Source organism: Primulina tabacum, chromosome 7 (assembly GCF_025594145.1).
Source record: "Primulina tabacum isolate GXHZ01 chromosome 7, ASM2559414v2, whole genome shotgun sequence".
NCBI lineage: Eukaryota > Viridiplantae > Streptophyta > Magnoliopsida > Lamiales > Gesneriaceae > Primulina > Primulina tabacum.
Genome location: NC_134556.1, coordinates 34,142,446 through 34,153,669, shown reverse-complemented (window position 1 = coordinate 34,153,669; position 11,224 = coordinate 34,142,446). Strand labels below are relative to the sequence as shown.

At 34.6% G+C, this 11,224-nt stretch overlaps 1 pseudogene; it reads left to right on the top strand.

The window, feature by feature from the left end:
- Window positions 1-213: 213 nt before the first annotated feature.
- LOC142551386 (uncharacterized) lies at window positions 214-3,917 on the top strand (annotated as a pseudogene).
- Window positions 3,918-11,224: the final 7,307 nt, after the last annotated feature.

Below are 11,224 nucleotides of genomic sequence, written 5' to 3'. Positions count from 1 at the left end.
ACTTAGAATATTATATACACCACATATATTTTAATATCTATGATTAAATTAATTTTTTTTAATAATCATTAGATCAAATTTTTTGCATTACATTTTAAATGGATCAAAATATATGATATTCAAAAAGCGAAAATCCTAGACGAATCAATTTGGATAATCGGATCCGATCCAAATACTATATTTGGGTCTGGGTTTCCGGGGTCGGATACAGACTCCATTTTCATGCCACGTTGCATTTACGATGCAGCTTCGATTTCACCGACGGATAAAAGGACAAGAGGATTACGCCATTTCACTAACCGTCGAGCTCCGCTCCCTATTTTTCTTCACTACGATTTATTCGCTTACATTCGGACGGTTTCTTCGCTGAGATTTTTGCTGCAACAATGGCTGCTCTGTCCAACCCGTTCGTGATTTCTAATACTCGTGATGCTCTGCGTTTATCGTCCGGTAAATCTACTGATTCCTTTCATTTTTAGGCTTGGTTGTGTTCTTCGATGCTTTTGATTGGTGAATTTTTTTTTGGAAGTGAATTAACTTCAATTTTTTTTATGCTTGCGTTTTTCCCCTGGTTATTGTTTTGACGTTCGTCAGTCATATTATATATTTGAAGAGAGTTTATTGGTGGTTGTTGAGCTGGTTAAAGATGAAATGTTGAGTTGTATTGGCATTAAATGTTTTATAGCATGGGCCAAAATTGGTCGACTTGTTTCAGAATTGCAACTGATTAAGGTACCGTTTTCACAATCTTTTATCTGAAAGATTAATTACATCGATAAAATTATTCGAAGGGCGTCCCGGTGAAGTAAGTGAGAGGTAATGAGTGGAGTTGTATGACTTAGATCTCTCTATGTGGCGTGAGTGCAGAATTCGAACAGTATAGTGGATGGTTTAGTGTTAGCTTCTGAAGTGTCAAGAGTGCTGCTAGCAAGATAGGTGCAGTCAGTTTTTTGTCACGTTTAAAACTGTTTCCCTTTTCGAGCTCATTTATGCATCTTGTAAGGTTGAGCTTGTACATGTGTTTCGTTGCTCTGGATGTTGTAAAAAATATTGGATGATACCGTAATTGCTTGGATTTCTAATCCCTCACTAGCGGTGTGTGTGTGAAAGGGGAAGTGCCACGAGAACAAGGTGAATCTTCTGGGAATGGTTTCCAAGAAATCTGATTTCATTATGTAATACCACATAAAATTCTTCAAATTATGGTGGTTCACAAATATTTCTTTCATCTTTTAGCAGATGTATGAGTTTCCAGTAGACGAATAACCAAAATTTACACCTCATTATGATGTATTAAAGTAGTATAACTCAAGAATGTTTTAGATAAAGATTGTGTAAATCATAAATCATCTTGTTTGTACATCCTTTTGTTAACTGCTCGAAAAAGCTTTTGTCAATATTGTATTTTTTTTCCTCTCCTTGGGCATGCCTTAATGGCTTGTTTTGGAGGAAGCGAAGCATTACTTCATTAAATTTGCCTAATGGTTGGATACTATGACCAGGAAACCATTATATAAGCTCCACTGGGAACCTCATCACATTATTATTATCTTTTGTTCACGCTTAAGAAATATTACACTGTATCTTGGGTAATAATGTCGTTGAAAGCAAAGTATGAGGACATGGCTTGAGTTGTATGAGTTGAAATTCGATCACTTCTTTTGTGCTAAACTGCTTACTTGCAAAAAGCTTGAGTCTGAATTATCTTCTCTGCCAGGCCCTTCCAATTTTTCATGTGGAGATGCTTGAGAACAAAATAGTTGATGACAGTACAAATGCAGAAAAATATAGTTCCATCAAATAATGTCAATTTTTCATTTTTTTGCTGACCATTTACCTTGAAAGTCTCTGCAGTATGTTGGCTGACATGATAACTATATGATCATTAAGTATATGCAACATTGTTTGCCTTGTTAGGTTCTTCTCTGAAGTCACGAGACCAATGTGCAGGCCACAACTACTTGGCTTTTAGTTTGAAGGGCATTAGCAAATCATTATCCCAGAAAAGGATGCTCACTGTTCAAGCAAGTTATGGGTATTGTCTTAAGTTTCGATGGTTATTGCTGTTAGCCTCTGGCTGAATTAAAGTTGATTTAAACTTCTAATTGTGGTTGTTAGTTGAGATTGTCCTCTTCTCACAAACTAGCTTTACAGTTATTTATATGGATAAATAAATTTTGTGCATATTTGTTAGCACTTGGGACTGCCCTAATTTGTCCTAAAGTTTCAGCTATTTTAATATTCACCTCTCAATTTGTTTTGAGTTTAATGTGGAGCATCTCTTATTTGACATGTTTTGGACCCTGGAGCACTCCAGGGAAGCCAAGAGTGTTGATAATGTAAATGTATACACTGTTGTCTTTATGAGGTTCTTATCAATGAATGATGAAGGACCACACTTATTTTTAACGAGATGATCAGTCTCAAACTGATTCAGGGGTTTAAGTCAAAATGCTAATGAGTAGCAAGAATAATACTAAACATTTTTATTATATTTCAAGAGATGTTTCTAACAGTTTGTCGGATTTTTTCGACTCAGTGATGGTGGAAGGCAAAGTGGTGCAAGCGCCTTTGTTGGTGGATTTGTTTTAGGGGGATTAATTGTTGGCACTCTTGGTTTGTGTCTACGCACCTCAGGTGATGATTCTCAAACAGTAATGACTATTATTTTACATCCAGCTGCTTTCTCTATGAGCCATTCATGTTCATTTTATTATTCATAACGATCATGACCTTAGAAGCTATGTTCTTTGTTGTTGCATTGAGACTTTGTTACGTAAATGCATGATTGTTCCAACTTGAAGGTGTAACATAACTACGTTTTGATGCAACTGGCCCTTTTCCCTTTCACAGATCAGCAAGGCTTTTACTGGTACTGATAAAAAGGATCTCATGAAAAAGTTGCCCAAATTTATATATGACGAAGAAAAAGCTTTGGAGGTGAGCAGCTTTCTTATCTCCAGAGTAAACCCTGTTTGTGTAGAAATTTTTTGGTTAAAAAAGTTCTAGAAACAATTTTTTTTCTGTTCACTTCTTCATAACTTGATTTTATGAGGTTTGCAGAAAGCAAGTTTCCTGAAATGCTTCGTTATGAATGCAAATGAATCACATAGCTTCTATATCAATTATATGTTGCCAGTAACCATGCTGACCATATACTTCGATCGGACATTTTGACCCAAAAATGTGTTGTTTGGAGGTGTAATATCTCGTTCAAATCTTATAACATAATCCTGTAGTAGTATCATTCAAAAGTGATTGCTCTTCAAACCCCTAAACAAGAAAGAGTTGAGCGATGAACATGACTAACTGCATTCTAATAAAACCTTTTGTAATTACTGAGATTGATGTATCATTTATTCTTGTTACCTGCCAGTATGCGTGCAGCCTGGAAGAGATATCGAGAAAAAACTGTTGGATAGAAATGAGAATTTCATTTTTGTTTTCTTTCTAGAGCTCGATATTATGTCACTAAACTGCTTCTGAGTCATATATAAGCCGTAACACTGATTTACCAATTGATTGTGTGAAGATGCTTACTTGTATTATTCCACCATTGACTCACGCGCTATTCCTCTCCACAGAAACAACGCAAGAAACTGGCTGAGAAGATCGAACAGCTCAATTCTGCTATAGATAATGTATCCAATCAGTTACGATCTGACGAACCGCCGAATGGATCCGTAGTGAGTTCAGATGACATCGAAGCTATTATCTAAGGCTATGTTTTTCATGCTGTTACCTAAACGCACCTTTTCTTTGGAGGGCGACTGTTTTACCTGGAGATGCCACTGTTTGCAACTTTCTACTTGCTATCCATTCCATTGATAAATGCCGATACTTTGATTTCTTTTTCCCATGTAACGCTTCGTGTCAAAGTTGATACAATTTACAGAAATAATACGTTATGTTGGCCATATGGTGTCGCATTTTTATGTTTTTTTCCTTCATGTTTTGTTAGGCCATCCACAATAAGAAAAATATTTCCTTCAAATATTCGTGGACCTCATAATCCACATCATTAATCAAATATTTCTCTACTCAAATATTTTATATTTCACAATCAAATATTCCACAAATAAATATTTATGGATCTAATATTTTATTTTCATTTAAATAAAATCATTTAATCACTTTAATTACTTTCATATATTATTTAGTATTATATTTTTATTGAAATATAAAACTAAAAAGTTTATAACGATTATTTTTGAATAATTAATTTGTAATAAAATAAATATTAATAAAATTAAAACATTTATAACGTATTATACCAGACTAATTTACCACAAAACAATATTTATAACATTAATAATAAAAAATTACAAACCATAAAACAACATTTATAATAATAATAATTGAAAATTAGTAATTCACGAAGATACTAAAAAAAATACATGAAAACAGAAATTACAAATCACACATATAGTCAAATACACCAGTCGTTCACTCATCACGACGGCATGTCTCCCAAATGTGTTCAACCAAATCGTGATGAAGCTGATGATGCATATGACTATCACGTAACTCTGTATTTCTTCGAAGGTATTCGCCAAATTCTGTGGTTGAACCTTGATTGGCTATGAAATTATCTCGTTCTTCAAAATCCCACATTGATATTGCATGACCCTCGTCCTCAACAATCATGTTGTGTAAGATAATGCATGTATAGATGATTTCTTTGCATTTATCCATAAACCAATGTCTCCCTGGGCCTCTTATAATTGCCCAACGAGCTTGGAGAACTCCAAATTCTCGTTCAACATCTTTTCTTGCAGCCTATTGTCTTTCTTTGAATTTCATTCTTTTGGGATCCTGTGGGCATGAGAAACTCTACACGAAAGTGGCCCATTCCGGGTATATACCATCTGTTAAGTAGTATCCTTTAGTATACTGTGTACCATTCACAAGAAAATTAACATCTGATGCATTTCCTTTCAAGACGTCATTAAAAAGAGATGACTCGTTAAGGACATTGATGTCATTACGAGACCCAGCCACTCCAAAAAAGACGTGTCATATCCACTAGTGGGCTGATGCAACTGCCTCAAGCACAATTGTTGGGTAGCCATGATCGCCTCGAGTGTACTGGGCTCTCCACGCGACCGAACAATTTTTCCAAGCCCAATGCATGCAATCAAGGCTTCCTAACATGCCAGGAAAACCATGTCTTTGCTCATGCATTTCAAGCAAACGAGCGATGTCGGTTGCATGGGGTTTTCTTAAGTAGACACGCCCATATATTTGCATAACACATTGAAAAAATTTGGACAAGCATTCAAGTGCGGTTGTTTCACCCATCCTTAGATACTCGTCCAATTGGTCGGCTGGGCCTCCGTAAACTAGTTGGCGGATAGCTGCCGTGCATTTCTGAAGTGGGGATAAGCCTTTTCTTCTCGCAGCATCTTCTCTCCATAAGCCTTTTCTTCTCGCAGCATCTTCTCTCCATTTAAAATATCCATCTGGATGATTTTGCAAATCAGTGACTATGCGCAAAAACAGCTCCTTTCTCATTCGGAATCTCCGTCGGAACATGTCATCGCTATAAACCGGCTCAGTAGAGAAATAATCATTAACAAGTTGAATGTGCCCAGCTACACGCTTTCTGTTCATTGATCGTCTTCTTTGTGCATTTCCATAAGAAGTTTGAATAAATTCAGCCGTTTTATGTTGATTGTGCACCATCGTCATGAATAATTCTTCACCGGGATCAGATGTTGTATCTTCTGGAATGTTTTCTCTGTTATTTTGAGTAGGATCTTGAGACATTTTGGAACAAATGAATAGTTGAGTATAAGAGAGAATGTAGACTGGATGTATTGTGAAGAATAATTAATGCTTCATTTCCTACTTATATACATTTTCGTAACGGCTATTTTGTAACGGCTAATATATATTATAGATCATTGTCACAAATTAATACATGATTTAAACATATAAATTTCAAACCACATTACATGTTCAATCTTTTTAAAAACATAAATTGTAAACCACACACAAAATAAAATCACACTAAAATACATGATTTTAAAACCTAAATTGCAAACCACACACATAATAAAAACATGACATCAAATACAAATTACAAACCACATTACATGTTCAATCTTTTTTTGAGCTGCTCACATATCGCTAGATGGTTATGAAGTTGTTCATCTGTCATACCTCGTGTGTCCATTACGAGTAGTTTATGAGCTTGAATGAGTTGATCCACTTTTTTGTTGTTATTATATTCCTCCATCTGTGTTACTGATTGTTGCATAGCCTCGGTAATTTGATCAACATGGGTCACTCTTTCTTTGCCTTTCTTTTTTGCGGCCTTATGTCCCATAGGACGAGATCGGGCTTCATTGTACTCTGTATCAACACTTTGTGTAGCATTAGATGAGTCAGTATGTGCACCCAATGATTTAAATGTCCTTGCCTTCTTTGCAGACCGGTGTCCTGAAGATTGAGGAGCATACATAGGACTATCTTTAACAATCCTCCACACGTGTTCATATTGAAAAGTAGATTTGAAGGTACTCTTGTATTCTTCATGAGCTCGCATCATCAAATCCTCGTCACTGCATCCACTTGGTCGATCAGTGTACCATTTTTTGTAAATTCCATTATATCTATTCACGATCCTTTTCATCGCAGCCCAATGTGCTTTGGCTTTCTCTGCGGTCCTTTTTTTAGCTTTCTTCTCTCGATTGGTATTATAGTATTCTACAACCCGTTTCCAAAAAGACTCACTCTTCTGGGCATTACCAACGGTTGGGTCTTCGCTCATCATTGTGTATGCTGCTGCAAGGAGCTTATCATCTGCTATTGTCCACGCTGTCCGCTTGCCATGATCTCCATCTGAATCTTGGCCCGTCTCGCTTGCCTGATTGAGAGTAATATTTTCAAGTCCTATTTGAGACGAGAAAGGAGAAAATTGTGAATTTCGAAATTCGTAAGGTGCTTCTACCCCTTTATCACTATCACTTGCATCAACACTAGCCTTTCTCGATTCAGTTGATTGAAGCCCCGATGATTGAACAGGATTAATTCCATGGGATGGAGCTTGCACAAAATATTGGCTACTCTGCCAATATTCTGGGGGGCATGTATTCCACAGAGGTAGAGGGACGTTAAAAAAATATGGTGGTGGATATGAAATATGTTGCAAATTCTGTGGTTGTTGTGTAAGAAATGGAAATGGAGGATGTTGGACACTCGGACGAACTCGAGAATTTTCTCCACTTAAATTTTCATCGATATTTGGAGAGTTCAAAAGATCACTAAAAAAATTATTGGAACTATTATCCATTCCAAAATTTTTTTGTGAGAGAAATATGTATGTAGGATATTGAAAATATGAATTTTAATTTCTTAAAAACTTATGTATTTATGGACTAAAATTTGAACGTTACCCAACGTTCAAAACCTAACGTTCTTAATTGATCAGAGAAAATAAAGTTGTGCAGAAAAAACAATTGACCAAATAATCGACCAATGTTTTAAATGGTCGACCAAAACAATTGGTCGACCAATTGTTAAAACAATTGGTTTAACAATTGGTCGACCAACTGTTGGACCAATTGGATCGACCAATTGTTGGTCAACCAAAAACATTGTTTTGTTTTGGTCGACCAATGTTTTCGTCGACCCAAGATTGGTCGATCCCAGATTCCATTTAATTGTCCACTATAGGTTTTGATGCGCGAGTGCAATGCACGCACGTGTCTCAAATCAGCGTGAAACTCACGCTGGCTTGAGGAAATGAAAAAAAAATTGCAATACCCGGTTACAAAATTGTAACCGGGTATTGCTGTGACACAAAAATCAATGGTGTGCAGTGGTGAATATTTAGATGGAGAGGATATTTGGATGACGTAGCATGTATTATATCCACCATTGTGGATGCCCTTATCCCTGGCCATGCATGTCGCACTCGAATTTGACTCTCTCTCTCTCTCTCTCTCTCACACACACACGATATACCTATCAATCGAATCCATACCTTCTCCTAACATTTAAAAGAGCTGCTTAACTTTTATCAGGCCTTAATTCCTCTCTCCTCGTTGCTGCAGTTTGAGAGGCAAAAGGTGTACGTCTGGGTATTTCTTAGATTTATGTATTTCCTCGATAAATCGAAAATAAGATGGTGGATCTAAAAATCCACAACGAGATATAACTCAGCGATAGTGTCACCTTTATGTGTGTCGGAAATGAATAATGAAGACATTTCAAAAGAAACAATATCAGTAACTTTCCTGGTTGCAACTCGACTGCATGAAGCCGGAATCACAGTCCTGATATTACATGAGAGGTCATGCGAAAAAATAATCTTACATGTCTATGACTTCGTTTTTCTTGGGTTCATGCGAAAAAATAACCCTACATGTCTATGACATCATTTTTCAAGAAATTCGCGCATAAGCCAAAAAGAGGTTGACCCACTTCATTCAACCTCTAATAGATTCCATCTTGTTTTCAGAACATGAGCTTATAAAATAAAGTTAGCTGTAACTTGTTGGGTCAATTTTTTTTCACATTCAAATTTCAATGTAATCCCTCATTAATATTTACCATTAGACATGATTCTTATTGGAATATACTTATTTCAAATTACATTATAATTTTTCATTAATTTTTACTATTTAGGATATTATCCTTATTTAAAATTAATTATAAAAAAATTGTACAAATTCGTAACGCCTAATGAACTAATATACATCAGACAAGTCGCTAGTGACATGATATGGCGCACTAGGATCTCTCAACCAATGTTTAAACAATAAGTTTGGGCCACGTGTAAGCAGGATTAAAGTGTGGGTAAAAATAAAATGCAACGAGAAAAAAAAATGTTTAGCTTGTTATTAAGTATTAACCGCATTTAGCCTGTCAGCAATTACACTTTTTAGTTACCGTATTGAGATTATTTATTTTAATATATTATTTAGTAAAATAAAATATTAAAAATTTCGTACGGGCTTCTTGGTTCTAAATACATTTTTTAATTTTTTTTTATCATGCAAATACTTTGTCAGACTTCGCCATTAATGAATTATCGTGATTTTTGAATATGAGATTTTTGGGTTTTTGAGAAGTAATTTTATGCATTTAATCTCAAATTTATATATTAATTTATCTATTGTTAGCTTAGGATTATCAAAGAAAATTACAAACATTTCCATATACTTAAATCTAAGCAAATATGTTTAAACTTGTAATGTTTATTTACCTTGATGCTTTACTATTGTTCCTGCTTCATAGCTAGACTTGTTAAATTGGGTTAGGTCCGTCGGGCCGACCCGTCCCGCTATAAAAATTGAACGGATTGAGTTGATAAAATAGCAGCGCGATTGGAGGCGGGCCAAATGGGCTGAGCCCGTTTGGGCTGCGGGCCAAGACGGGTCTGGCCCAAACAGGCGGGTTGGCCCGCCAAATTAGGATAAAATTTTATATTTTTAAGTTTTATATAAAAATGATAATAAGTTTCATGAGCCTTCATATCTTAGAACAAATATATTGATAATTTACTTTTAAAATAAATATACATAAAGAAAAAAAAAAGAGAAATTTACAAATATACATAAAGATAACAAAAGGGAAGAAATTCCTGAAAATTTTATTCATGAATCTTAAAATAATTTTTAAGCATAGCAGTTGTTTGTTAACCCGAGAGCTGTTTCGTTTGAAGTCCGACGAGTTGCAGTGAAATTTTGTGGACCCGGCGGAGGTTTACTAATTATGTGTATTGTTGAAAACATAATATTTTTTAAAATTTACAACCGTATTTTTCCTCGAGTTTATGTTCTCTTCCATGTCTCAATCTTCATGTTTGGTTTAAAAAACACTTTATTTTTTATGGATTATGTTGTATGCTTTCTTAATTTCTTATTTCAATATTTTTAAGTATTTTATGAAATTATTTGACTGAAATATATATTTTTTCTATGTTTACTGTGATATTGTTTAGCATTTTTTTTCTTAAAAAAAAATAAGCGAGTTAGGCGGAAAATAAGCAGGTCGGCTCGTCTAACCCGCGGTCCAAGGTGGATTGGGTTGGGTTGACCATTTAGAGGCCCGCCCCGCCCCGCCCCGCCTAATGGCGGGTTGCGGCGGTTGCCCGCCCCGCCAACCCGTTTTGACATGTCTATTCATAGCAGCTTTATATATATGAGTATAGTTGTATCCGTATTCGACATGAGACGTACAATAAACAATACATAAATACAATAAAACAATATATTGTATTACCAGTAAGTCAACAAATACTTAAAATAATTACATAAACACTACTTGTCTAGTTGTGTTAGAGTCGAAAATATTTATCAAATTAACATAATTCAGTTTTCGGACAATTTTTTTGTCAATCGAAAATATAGCTAGCCTATTTAGTATATATTGTGACATTGTTGATCGAAAATAAGTTTTTATTAACTTCAATTTCAATATGTTTTTTTTTCCTTTATAACTTTTACTTGTATGGTTAACAAAATCTTATAGGCTAGCCTATCAATTATTCTTTTTCATTTGTTAAATAGCATCTCTCGTTCATCTACTTCGGACACAACTCATAACCATTAAAGTCTAAATGTCCATCATAACTAAAAAATGATTTAAATTTGATACAAGACTTCGTCAAACTAGTTAAATGTTCATTTTTTAATTTATTCAAACTCAATAAATGGTCAAAAGTCACATGATATTGTTTAAATTATTCAAACCCACTTAAATAGAAGATTGATCAAATTTAATCAATTATAAACAACCAACTTTTCATTTAATATCGGACCTCGTTTTAGAAGGAAAAAAATTCAGTGCACTGCCAACTCAATATGTATAATAAAAAAATTAGGCCCTATATATCTAGGAAAATGCCTTGAGGCGGAGTTCTCATTGATTTCATATATGACTTCTAATCGTGAATTTTCTAATATATTTTTGTTCATGTAAGCTAGCAAATTAAGTCAATAGTTTTTTTTAATCGGACTCTAAATATTAACACAATGAATTCATCAATTTACCAATGATTTTTCATTGTTACTATTAAAATTGATCACTAAAATGAGTGGATTTCTTCATTTTATAGTTGCTGATGACTATTTAATGTTTCTATCTTATCTTATCTTTTATTTACATATAAATACATCACTTTTATTTGTGATTTTTCTGTATACTCTTATCTATTTAAAGCAACAAGTTATTGATAAGAGTCTTCAACCAAACGATTGCTTTTAATTTTTCT